The sequence below is a fragment of the Triticum dicoccoides genome, chromosome 4A (genome assembly GCF_002162155.2).
Source record: "Triticum dicoccoides isolate Atlit2015 ecotype Zavitan chromosome 4A, WEW_v2.0, whole genome shotgun sequence".
Classification (NCBI taxonomy): Eukaryota; Viridiplantae; Streptophyta; class Magnoliopsida; order Poales; family Poaceae; genus Triticum; species Triticum dicoccoides.
This window is the reverse complement of record NC_041386.1, coordinates 367,705,314-367,717,114: the sequence shown is the minus strand read 5'-3', so window position 1 is coordinate 367,717,114 and position 11,801 is coordinate 367,705,314.

Sequence of the window (11,801 nt, the reverse complement as noted above, 5' to 3'; positions counted from 1 at the left end):
TCTTCTCTCAACGAATGTGTTGGTTTAACTCCTGGATGTAGGCAACAATGGACTTGTCCCTCTTGGTGCTGATCATCTCCCATTGCTCATCTCGGCGTCCACATATTTGGTAGATGGTGTCCTTAAGATCCTTGCGGCAAACTTCGCCGATGCGTCTCATGGCAATGTGAGCTGCCATGCTCTTTTCTAGACTCCAGGTTGGTGCATCAAAGGAAAACTCTATGGGCTCAGTAACTGGTATGAATGTTCCTCCTGGAACATGTACTGGAACTGTCCAGCACGCTTCTTCCGGTAGAGTGGCGGTGTAGGTCCCGATGAAGCTTGGTATTCCGATGTTTAGGTATCTAGTGACTTCCTTCAAGTGTCGTCCAAAAGGGGTGTCTTCATCCGGTTGAGCAAACTTGTTCTCAGGGCCGGTCATGAGATTTTGAGGGCCCGGGGCGAAATTAGAACCGAGGGCCCCCTAATATAGACAATGAATCAAAATATAATGTATGTATATGAGATGTCGCTTCATTTCGCTATCTAGATTATTTCAAATTTTTATATCATAAATATTCATAATAATTTAATTTTTATAAATACTACTAAATTTATAGTAGATAAATTAAACATGGGCTCATGATCACTCACATAATTTCATGTGTGTCGACTTTGGCAGCATATCTTCCATAGGACCTCCATCTTCTTGATTAACATTAGTTTGCTTTTCCACAGCAAATACCACCGCCTCATTTAGATCACTTGAATCACTCATATTCCTCTTGAAAATAATATTAGCTGATCAACTCACTCTATATATGAATTAAACAATTAGTACATGAAAACCACCAATTATCACGTCGAACTCGCAAACAACAACGCCTGATAATGCCCTTTCACTCCAATAGAAATGCAATATTTTTCTTTTTTGCAATGGAATAGAAATGCAATATTAATAGTACTCCTTCTGTAAACTAATATAAGAGCATTTTTATCACTACTTTAGTCTTATAAATGCTCTTATATTAGTTTACAGAGGAAGTACTATTTATAAACTTGTATCAGTTTCTATAGGGGAAAAAATGCTACGGCATAGGCTACCTCATCTGGCGTACGTGAGGACGGGGGATGTGGCGCGGTAGGCTGGGCGCCACCTCGCCTGTCGGCATTGTGTCCTCATTGGACGATGAGGACGAGGTACAAACACACAGCCGGCAACCACGCATATGATAAATTGAGTAGACTGTAGGAGATGAGGAGAAAATTGACATCCGGCAATAGCGTCGTGCGTGCGCTGCCGCATTCGTTTGCTTCAATCGTGATGGTGCTGAATCGCCGCTAACTCCCCATACATGCATGCTGCGTGGATATGCATTATTTTTTTCCTTTTTAGGTACTAACAATCCACGAGCAAACAACGTTGCTAATTAATACTTGGGCGAGGCCCAGTCGTTTCCTAAGCTGCAAAGAGTACGCTGCCACGCTGGAGAAGGAAAGTGTGTGCGCCCCTGGAGTTTCGCCCCTAATTACAGACTCCCCTTAACTCCCCGATGGATACATGCATACGTACCTCCGTACCTGGGCGGGGGGCCCTCGAGTCTGGGGGCCCGGGGCGGCCGCCCCCCTGCCCCGCCCCCGGGCCGGCCCTGCTTGTTCCTTGAATCCGCCATCTATAGAGTGGAAAGTGGAGAAGAGTCAGAAATGAGTAGAGAAGAGTGACCTATGTCTCATCTTAGTGGTCGCGTCCTACAGTCAGCATGTGCTCTGATACCATCTTGTAGCGATCCGACCTCAAACGGTCAAATCTCTATGCATAAGTGTCATCTCTGGATGGGTAATACTGACACACAATACTTGAAGGATTTATAACAGAGTTTCAATCACACACTTATTACATCAAATATTTCAAAAGAGAGTACTTATTACAATAATATGGCTGAAGGCCATCTAATGAAGATAACAACGTAAGGCTTGGAAGATAAAACGAGTCCATCAACTCCAACGACATAGCTGAGTGCAAGACAACGACCTAACGCATCCTACTCTTCGCCTGAAAAGTCTGCAACATAATACGTTGCAGCCCGAAACGGGTCAGCACATGGAATATGCTGGCAAAATAACACTGTAGATCAATGAACATGTAGCAGCTATATCTATATGCATATTTGGCTGGTGGAGGCTCTATGATTAGTTTTTGCAGAAAGCTAAATTTTCCCTACAACAAAGGAATAGATTTTATTTAACTACAAAGTTTGTTGAAAACATTGAGAAGGTTCCTCCAACTCAATCCCAAATTAATAATCATCAACCCAACAATTTCATTAAATAGAGTGATGAGATCAAATCAATAATTCAAGTACCAGATACTCAAGATGTCCATAACCGGGGAGACAACTAACCATGATTAGTTTATACACTCTGCATAGGTTTACACACTTTTCCCCACAAGACTCGATCTCCTCCGTTGGATTTCTCGCACTGCATGGTTTGAGAAATGGATGACTGAGACATAGTCTTTAAGAAGTATTAACTCTTTACTCTGGGTAGACAGTACCACCTACATCCCCTACATCTGCTAGCCTACCACTGAAAGAGGTCATGCAACTTAGTCAACTATGCCAGAGCCCATAATGGCTTGTGACTGCACACAAAAGTTTCCAGCATGAATAATCTTATGATCCCTTTAAGCCTGGGTGGCAAACCGTAGGATGATCACACGGGTACTCCGGGATATCCCAGGACAACAATGGATTGCTCCAGGTGCCCAGACAACCACTGGGTGCTCCAGCGTGCCTCAACCAATCCACCCAGATGTGTATTAAAGTAGCCACCTTAAGTTTAACCATTAATTAAAACTCTCACATCTGTCATGGATCACTCAAACCAAACCACGTCTACGAGCATAGCATAGTAGTATAAGCATAACGTAGAAGTAACTCACAGGGTTTGAAAATAAAGGCAATAGGTACTACCTCATCACTACTTCCCAGTACCCACATGTTATCAAATCCTACTCATGAAATGTTTGAGGGTTGAAACTAATTCATAAAAATTGGGTATGAAAAGTACGATCAAAGTGTTACTTGGCTTGCCGACGATCTGAAAACCCTAGTGACTCGTAGTAGCACGCTTCGCACTCCGGAAACTCTCTCACAAACAAACAATAACATACATAAGCACTCAAGCAGATATGCAAGGGTAAAACTTGAATGAAAAGATCCAAATCGAAAGTACAAGTGAAGAACTTCGATATGCAAAAAGAATCAATCGAATCGGAGCTACGAAACTCAAACTACGGTCAAAAGAAGTTTGAATTCAAATCTACTTGCAACCAAATTTTAAATTGTCAAAAACCATGTTCAAGTTGATTAACTGGAAAGAGGGGTTCGAGACGAAGATTTTGGCATTGGTTTCACTGGATTTGGATGGACGGTTAAAAAGTTGCAAGCATTTGAAGATCAGGGGCTAATCTGCGATAAAAATAATCACGAATAGGTCCCTGGCCGAAAAAATAAATAAAAAGAAAAGGCTAACGAACTTTCGTTCGTTAACAGAGAGAACGAACTTGTTCGCTAACAGAAGCGTTCGGGTGAACGTTTGCTAATTAGCGAAACCAAAAAAATCGATCTAACCGATCCAAATGAAAAACCGAAAGAAACGGGCGACGGCGGTTTTTACCGGTTCCTCGAAAAAGACCGGCGGCAGCGAGGTGGGATTCCGGCGGGGCGAGGCTCCGGCGAGGCTGCGGGGCTGCGGCGGGGTTGGCAGGGTGGGCGACAGCGCGACGGCGGCGGCGCGTGGCTGCGGCGGCGGCGCAGAGCTACGGCAAGCGGCGGCTGCTGCTGCTGTGGGCGGCGGGCGGCGGTGGTGAGGAGAGGGGTCGGGGGCCTCGGCTTTTAAAGCCTCAGAGGGGGCGGCATGGCTTGCGGAAGGGGGCGGCGGCGCGGAGTCTGGCTCGGACTCCTGTTGGAGTCCGCCAGCGGCACGGCGGCGCGGCGCGGGGAGGCGGTGGCGCAAGCAGGCCGGCCTGCTCGGCTGGGCCTTCGGCCCAGTCAGGCGGGAACCTGTTTTTTTTTTAAATCTGTCGAAACAAAAATCCTAATAAAATATAAAAAATTCTAAAACTACCAAAAATAATTTTCACCGTCTAAATAAAATATTTAAAACAAAGTGAACATTTTTCTGGCCTAAAAATGCAATTTTGGAAAATGCATATTTTTCTCTAATTCAAATAAAATAGCAATAAAATCCCAAATAAAATATTTATTTGATTTTAAATTTTTTCCTCCAATATTCCTCTCTTTTTGAAGAAGTCATATTATCCTCTCTCTTTTTTTTTTAATATTGGAAATATTTTGAGAGAACAATATTAAAACCAGATTGATCCTCTTTTCAAATTTGAGAAAAATTCAAATATGAAAACTTATGAAATCCCAACTCTCTCCTTGGGTCCTTGAGTTGCTTAGGATTTCTAGGATCACAACCAAAATACAAAAAAAAATATGATATGCATATGATGACCTATGTATAACATCCAAATTGAAAATTGGGATGTTACATGCATGTACCCTATGAACTTGCTCTTGCCATGCTTAGCTTCATGAATATGTCTACTTACTGTTGGTTACCTTGCTACACCATGAAATGCTTTGTGGTGAGTGAATTGAGCTTGCGAAGTTGCTATCATGAATCTGTTCCTGCCATATCATGTTTTTTTTCAAAGTCTGAAACTGTTCATATAACTTGCCATGTTTGCATGGGTTTCACATCATTTTCCATGCATCTTTGGTTAAAGTTCAGTAAGGGAGTTTTGTTCTATGCCTTTCGTACTAGCATGTCATGCCTTTGTTTTCCATGATATGTTCCTATAGGATGTTGTTTGCTAGCTCTAAACATTGCTATATGCTGCTGTTTTGACATGTTTAGTATTTTCTCTAAGTGTGAATCTGTTATCATTTGCATTTTTGCCATGCTATTTTGATCTTGTTCTAGTGAGTTCTAGCAGGAGCCTAGTGTTCATGTTTTGTAGAGCTTCATGTGTACTTAATGGTCATGTGCTTTGTTGCTATGTTGGAGTGTTGTAACATAGTTTCTTGTTGTATTCTAAGTGCTATGATGTTGTTAATCGCAGATTTGTGTCATTATTGTTTTGCTTGTCATTTGCAAACCATGCATCCGTTTCCGGTGATCCTTATATTGATTTCGACCAAAATCACCCCATCTTTCCAGCGGCACACTTGTTTTGACAAGTTGATGTCTCGTTCGTTTTTTCCCTTCCGGAGTACCCATATGCATTGCACATCATACCTTGCATTCCATGCCAGGTCTTGCATCATGTTGCTTGTGCATTGCACTGTGATTGATTGTTGTTCCATTGCTTGTGTTCTTGCTTTGAGTAGAGCGGGGAGACAAGTACGTCAATGAGGAACCTGTTGAGTACGCTAACGAGGAGCAAGCTTTCGACAACTTAGAGAACTTTGCAGGCAAGATGACCATTACCCTCGGTATAATTTCTATCTTTGCTTGCTGGTTGTTTGTTCTACCGCTATGTCGCGCTACCTACCACTTGTTTATCATTCCTCCCATATTGCCATGTCAAGCCTCTAACCCACCTTCCCAGCAAACCGTTGTTTGGCTAAGTTACCGCTTTTGCTCAGCCCCTCTTATAGCGTTGCTAGTTCAGGTGCCTTGCTGGTTGTTCCATGTTGGAACATGGATATGTTGGGATATCATCTTATCTATTATTTAATTAATGCATCTATATACTTGGTAAAGGGCGGAAGGCTCGCCCTTATGCCTGATGTTTTATTCCACTCTTGTCGCCTTAGTTTCCTTCAGGTGTTATGTTCCTTGATTTTGTGTTCCTTACACGGTTGGGGTTATGGGACCCCCTTGATAGTCCGCTTTGAATAAAACTCCTCCAACAAGGCCCAGCCTAGGTTTTACATTTGCCTAAGAACCTATAACTTTCCCTTGGATTTTGACCGGTGTGTAACCGTGATGGTCTTGTAACCGGGATTCCGAGACTGATCGGGTCTTTCCTGGAGAAGGAATATCCTTCGTTGATCGTGAGAGCTTGTGATGGGCTAAGTTGGGACACCCCTGGAAGGTATAAACTTTCAAGAGCCGTGCCCGCGATTATGTGGCAGATGGGAATTTGTTAATATCCGGTTGTAGAGAACTTGACACTTGACTTAATTTAAAATGAATCAACCGCGTGTGTAACCGTGATGGTCTCTTTTCGGCGGAGTCCGGGAAGTGAACACAGTTTTGGGGTTATGATTGAACGTCAGTAGTTCAAGATCACTTCTAGTTTCACGACCGTTGCGTAGCTTCTCATCTTACTCTTATTTGCATATGTTAGCCACCATATTTTCTTAGCACTTGCTGCAACTCTACCTCATTGCCCTATCCTACCCATAAGCTTAAATAGTCTTGATCTCGCGGGTGTGAGATTGCTGAGTCCTCGTGACTCACGGATACTTCCAAAACAGTTTGCAGGTGCCGATGATACCAGTGCAGGTGATGCTACCGAACTCAAGTGGGAGTTCGACGAGGACCTTGGTCATTACTACGTGTCGTTTCCTGATGATCAGTAGTGGAGCCCAGTTGGGACGATCGGGGATCTAGCAGTTGGTTTATCTTCTTTTTCTTTTGGTTGTCCATAGTGGGACTATGAGTGTACTTTGATGGTGTATAACTTATTTAAGTATTGTGTGATGTGGCGAGTGTAAGCCAACTCTATTTATCCCTTTCTTGTTCATTACTTGGGATTGTGTGAAGATGACCCTTCTTGCGACAAAACCACAATACGGTTATGCCTCTAAGTCGTGCCTCGACACGTGGGAGATATAGCCGCATCGTGGGCGTTACACAAAATAAGGACACCGCAAGATTGAACCCACCACTATGCACCACTCCCTCTGAAGATCTGCTCATCTAATTTGAAAAGAAAGACTCATAGATCGGAAAGCATACATAGCTATAAAATCACACATAAATAGATCTCAAAAGACTCAAATAGTTTCAAGAATAATCTGGTCATAAACCCACAATTCATCGCATCCCAACAAACACACTGCGAGAATTACATCGAATAGATCTCCGAAGAGATCACTGCATTGAAGATCAAAGAAAGAGAGAGAGAGAGAGAGAGAGAGAGAGAGAGAGAGAGAGAGACCTAGCTACTGCTATGGACCCGTAGGTCCTGAAGGAACTACTCACACATCATCATCGATGCAACAAGGTCCATGAAGATTGCCTCCCCAACAATTTCCCCCTCCAGCAAAGTACCAAAAAAGGCCTCTAGATGGGATCATGGAAGAACAGAGGCTTGCGACGGTGATAATTTTTTTTGGGTCTCGCTTCGTGGGTTTTGGAATATATGTGAATTTATAGGCCAAAGATTAGGTTAGGAGGTGGCTCAGGGGGGCCACAAGTTTTGGTGGCATGCTTCCCTTGGGTGCGCCCCTTAAACTTGTGGTGCCCTCATGTATCTTCTGGTCTCACTTCTAGGGTTTCTCCTGGTCCAGAAAAAATCACTGTAAAGTTTCATCATGTTTGGACTTGTTTGGTATGGTTTTTCAGTAAAACAAAGAAATACGCAAAAAATTAGGAACTAGCACTAGGCACAAAGTTAATAGACCAGTCCATGAAAATAATATAAAATGACATATAAAGTATACAAGAATGATAATATAATAGCATGAAACAACAAAAATTATAGATGCGTCGGAGACGTATCATCGCTCTGTCCTCCACATCAATGACCCGATGACGCCACCGGATACGCTCGTCTGCGTCTCCTCTCCCCCCCACAACAACAATGTCCAAATTGGAAGTCGCGTCAAGGAAGAGCACCCCTCGCCGCCGCCCCTACGCGTCAAGGAGGAGCGTCTCCCACCGCCGGCTTGACGCGTGAAGGAGGAGCGACGCTCTCTGCCGCCTCGACGCGTGAAGGAGGAGCGACGCTCTCTTACGCCCTACCGCGTCAAGGAAAAACGGCGCTCGTCGACGCCCCGCCAAACTCATGGCGGCCTGCCGCATGCGATCGTCGCGAAGGCGCGCAGTCGCATTCGCCACTACCCCGGCGGCAGCAGCTCGTCCTCCCGGAGCGCCCCAACAACAGATGAGTACGCCGACGGGATATGCACAATGCGGTGCGACTCCGTCGTCCCGTCTCCACACATCACGACAGACCCAGAGCTGGCCACGACCTGGGCCCTAGACGGCTCCAAGATGACGGTGGAGACGAGCAAGCGCCGTCTGCGCCGCCTCGATGAGGGGGTGACCAAGCACGGCTAGGACTGGTCTCTCCGCGAGTCCGTCGCCATCGCCGCCTCGTCCAAGGCCCGTCGCCCTCCCCCGCCAACGTCGTCGGTGGTCGTGGTTGCCGCAAGAGCAAGCCGAGAGGATCGACGACTTCGACAATGACTACAATGATGATGACATAGGAGCCGCCTGGCTAGCCCGGCAGGGCCTATGAGGTCCTAATCTAAATTAAATGAATATCATCTAGTTTGTTTGAGTTTGAATCAAATTTGATTAATTTCGTTTGAAATGCAACCGGACTATGCAACTAGCTTTGAATGGCTGACTCTCGCATCCATGTCCGCGGAGATCTTTCTGTTTGTGGACGAATTGCCTGTCGGTTTGCAGGTTAGCCTTGGAGATGCCCTTAGAGCAACTCCAATGTGCCGACTCAAATGGACAATGCTCTTGTCCGCCTTTTGTCCGTTTGGATCGGCCGCCCGTCTGGTGTCCGGTTGGTTTGAGATTTGGGTCGGCAGTGTGCCCAACGCGCTGACCCATATGTGCTGGCTGACCGCCCTTTTTCATCATATAGCACAAAACTTGCATTATTTCACACACAACTTTTGCATTATTTCACAAGCAAACATATAGCCCACAACCAAATAAATAACATAATTTCAACCAAATAAATAACATAGTTTTACAAGCCGAATAAAAGTAAAAATGTCTCACATAGTTTTGCAAGCCGAATAAAAAGATACATCATACGAACACGATGGTGAAATTTCTGATGTTTGAACAACGAATTTGATGTGTCAAAGTAGTCCTTCCAAAGAAGGAAATGCCCGCTCTCTCGGTTGCGATTCAACGCTGGAAGGTGGCCCGTTAATGGAGCCACGGAACGCCAGACGCTGGCTATAGTGGTGGTGATGGAACAACATGGCAACCAATATCTCCTTGTCATCGGACGACGAGTTGTGAGAGTCGTAAAGGAAATTGTGAAAAAAGAACTCATCAGCGGAGTCCATTTTGTACCTCGGCAAACTATCGAATAACTTGCGGGTGTCGACGAAGGTGCTGGCCGGCAAAGGGAGTCGCGGCGCACACGGACCAGCTAGCTGTCCTGCAGATGTCCGACGAGCGTGCCAGTGAGGATCTGGCTGGTGCGGCAAGGCAGTTTCTTGGTCGCGGTCGTGGCTGTGTCAGGGGAGCGGGGGTAGGAAGCTTTCGGTTCCCCGGCGGCAAGATGGCAGTGGCGGGTGACGTGAGAGGTGGTGGCATTGCAGAGGGGATGTTGCGGCGCCGGCAGCTGGCAGAGTCACCAAAAAAATGGGCGGCGACATCGACGGCAAAGGAGACGGGCGAGGGTTTGCTGTTGGAATGGGAAAGGATGGCCAATGTGTCACCGACCAGCGGGCCAGAGGGAAGGAGTAGGCGGGCGCGCGCATTCATCTTGTGTCCAGACCGACGCAATTCCGGCTTAAAAATGGATAGAGAATGGGTCAACACGCGGACGCGTGTTCGTTTAGGTCGGCGCGGAACACGCCGATTCAAACCGACGCGTGCGGACGAAATGGGTTGCCCATCGTTGGAGTTGCTCTTAGCATCGTTCAACCAGGTCCCGATCTAGCAGTCACTCACATGTGGTCCTTTCGAACCGGAGACACACTTGCGGGCCCAACGACCGGATTCACAGCCTTCAGAGCATTACTAGTAGAACCCTCAAACCCTCAGTTTTAAGGGTTGAGAAGTGCCATTTTTTGACACTTTTAAAGGTTGAAAAACAGGGGCAAATACTAGAACCCTCAAACCCAACCCTTAAACTGCTTTAAGCATTAGATTTGAGGGTTCTAGTCTTTGCCTCGACCCCAACCTTTAAATCTATCATTTGAAATTTCACAATTTATGACAACAAGAACACAATCAACTTCCAAACAAACTACCAAATGACAATCATTAATGCATGGTTTAATAGTTTACATTACAAAATCATCATCTTCCTCCTCTCATCGGCACCATCACCAAAAAGTTGCACCTCGGCGCCATCTCCTAGACCACAAGCGGGCTCCATCAAGCATCTCCATCGGCACCAGTGGAGTCGTACACACCGCCATCACCACAACTACTCATCGGAGTGTCACCTCAAAAAGTAGAGGACGCAACACGGAACATCCTCTTCCTCTCCGCGATGTCCTCCTTGTAGTCCTTCCACCATTGCAATTGGTCTTCATCCATGTCCTTCTTGGACATCATCATGTGCTCTTTCTCTTCCACCATGAGTTCTTTCCATACCTTTGCCTCTTTGAGCTTGATCATCCTCTCCTCCAACTCGGCCTTGCGCTTTGCTTCTTCACGCTTTGCTTCAACTTGTGCAAGCTTGACCTCTTTCTTCTTCTCGGTGATAAGAAGCTTCGTTTTCAATGTCTTCATTGTCAATTCCTCTCTTGCCTTCATCATGTGGTCCATCTTCTCCCTTAGGCTTGACGCCTCTTCTTCCATCTTCACCCTTAGCTTGCCCTTCTTGGTTCCCTCGGGCTTGCCCAAGTTCCTCTCCTCCTCATCTTCACTATCATCCATCCTTAGCGTTGCCGACTTCTTGGGTGCGGTCTCTTGATCTCTCAACTTCCACTTGTTAAAGGTTTGAAGAATTGACCAAACATGCTTAAATGAGAATGGCTTGCCCTTGGAAGCGGCCATCTCCTTGTACCTCATGCCGGCAATTGTCTCCTATCAACCACACATAAAACACATAAGAACCCACCAATAGCATAGTGCACACACATAATCAAAATAGTGAAGAAATATGTACTCACATAGTCACTCTCCACGGTTCCACTAGGTGGTGCATCTATCACTTGGTCCATGGCTGCACTCCAACGAGAACAAGCGGGCTTGATCAACTCCCACCGGCCTTGAAGCGACCGGAAAGTGCGATGGATGAACCCACTATTCTTCGGCTTGATCCTACAATAGACGTCCTCGATCCTTTGCCAATACCGTTTACCGGCTTGATCGGTGCCGGTGGTTGCATCCATTCCCACAGCTGCCCAAGCACGAATCAAGAGGACATCTTCCGCGTCGGTGTAGTTTGTCGACCACGCGTGTGGGCGGGAAGCGGCGGTGAATGCCTCCTCCCCTATCTCGGCCACCTCCTCCTCGTCATCCCCTTCATCCTCCTCATCTTCCTCCTTTTCCTCCAAGTCGCCACCAACCCTAAAGGGGTCTAGAGGCAGAGCTCCGAGGTCCACCTCCGCGTTTTGGAGGAGGTCCATGAACGAGGATGGGGTTGCCATTTCCTCGAACACCTCGTTGCACGGCGGGAGGAGGTTCGGCGACGGCGGCCGCCGCGGGCTTCTTCCGCGGCTTGGTCACGGCCGGGGACGAGCCGGCGACCTTGGAGGCCGCCCCTCGCGGCCCATGAGAGGCCGCCTTCGGCCGACTCTTCTTGGTGGCCGGGGCGGGCGGCGGGGAGGCAGCGAGGGCGGTGACGGTGGTCGGGGCGGCAGGAGGAGGTGCGAGGCCCGCCCGCAGCCGCTTGGCCCCGACCTGGGTCGCCGCCACCACGT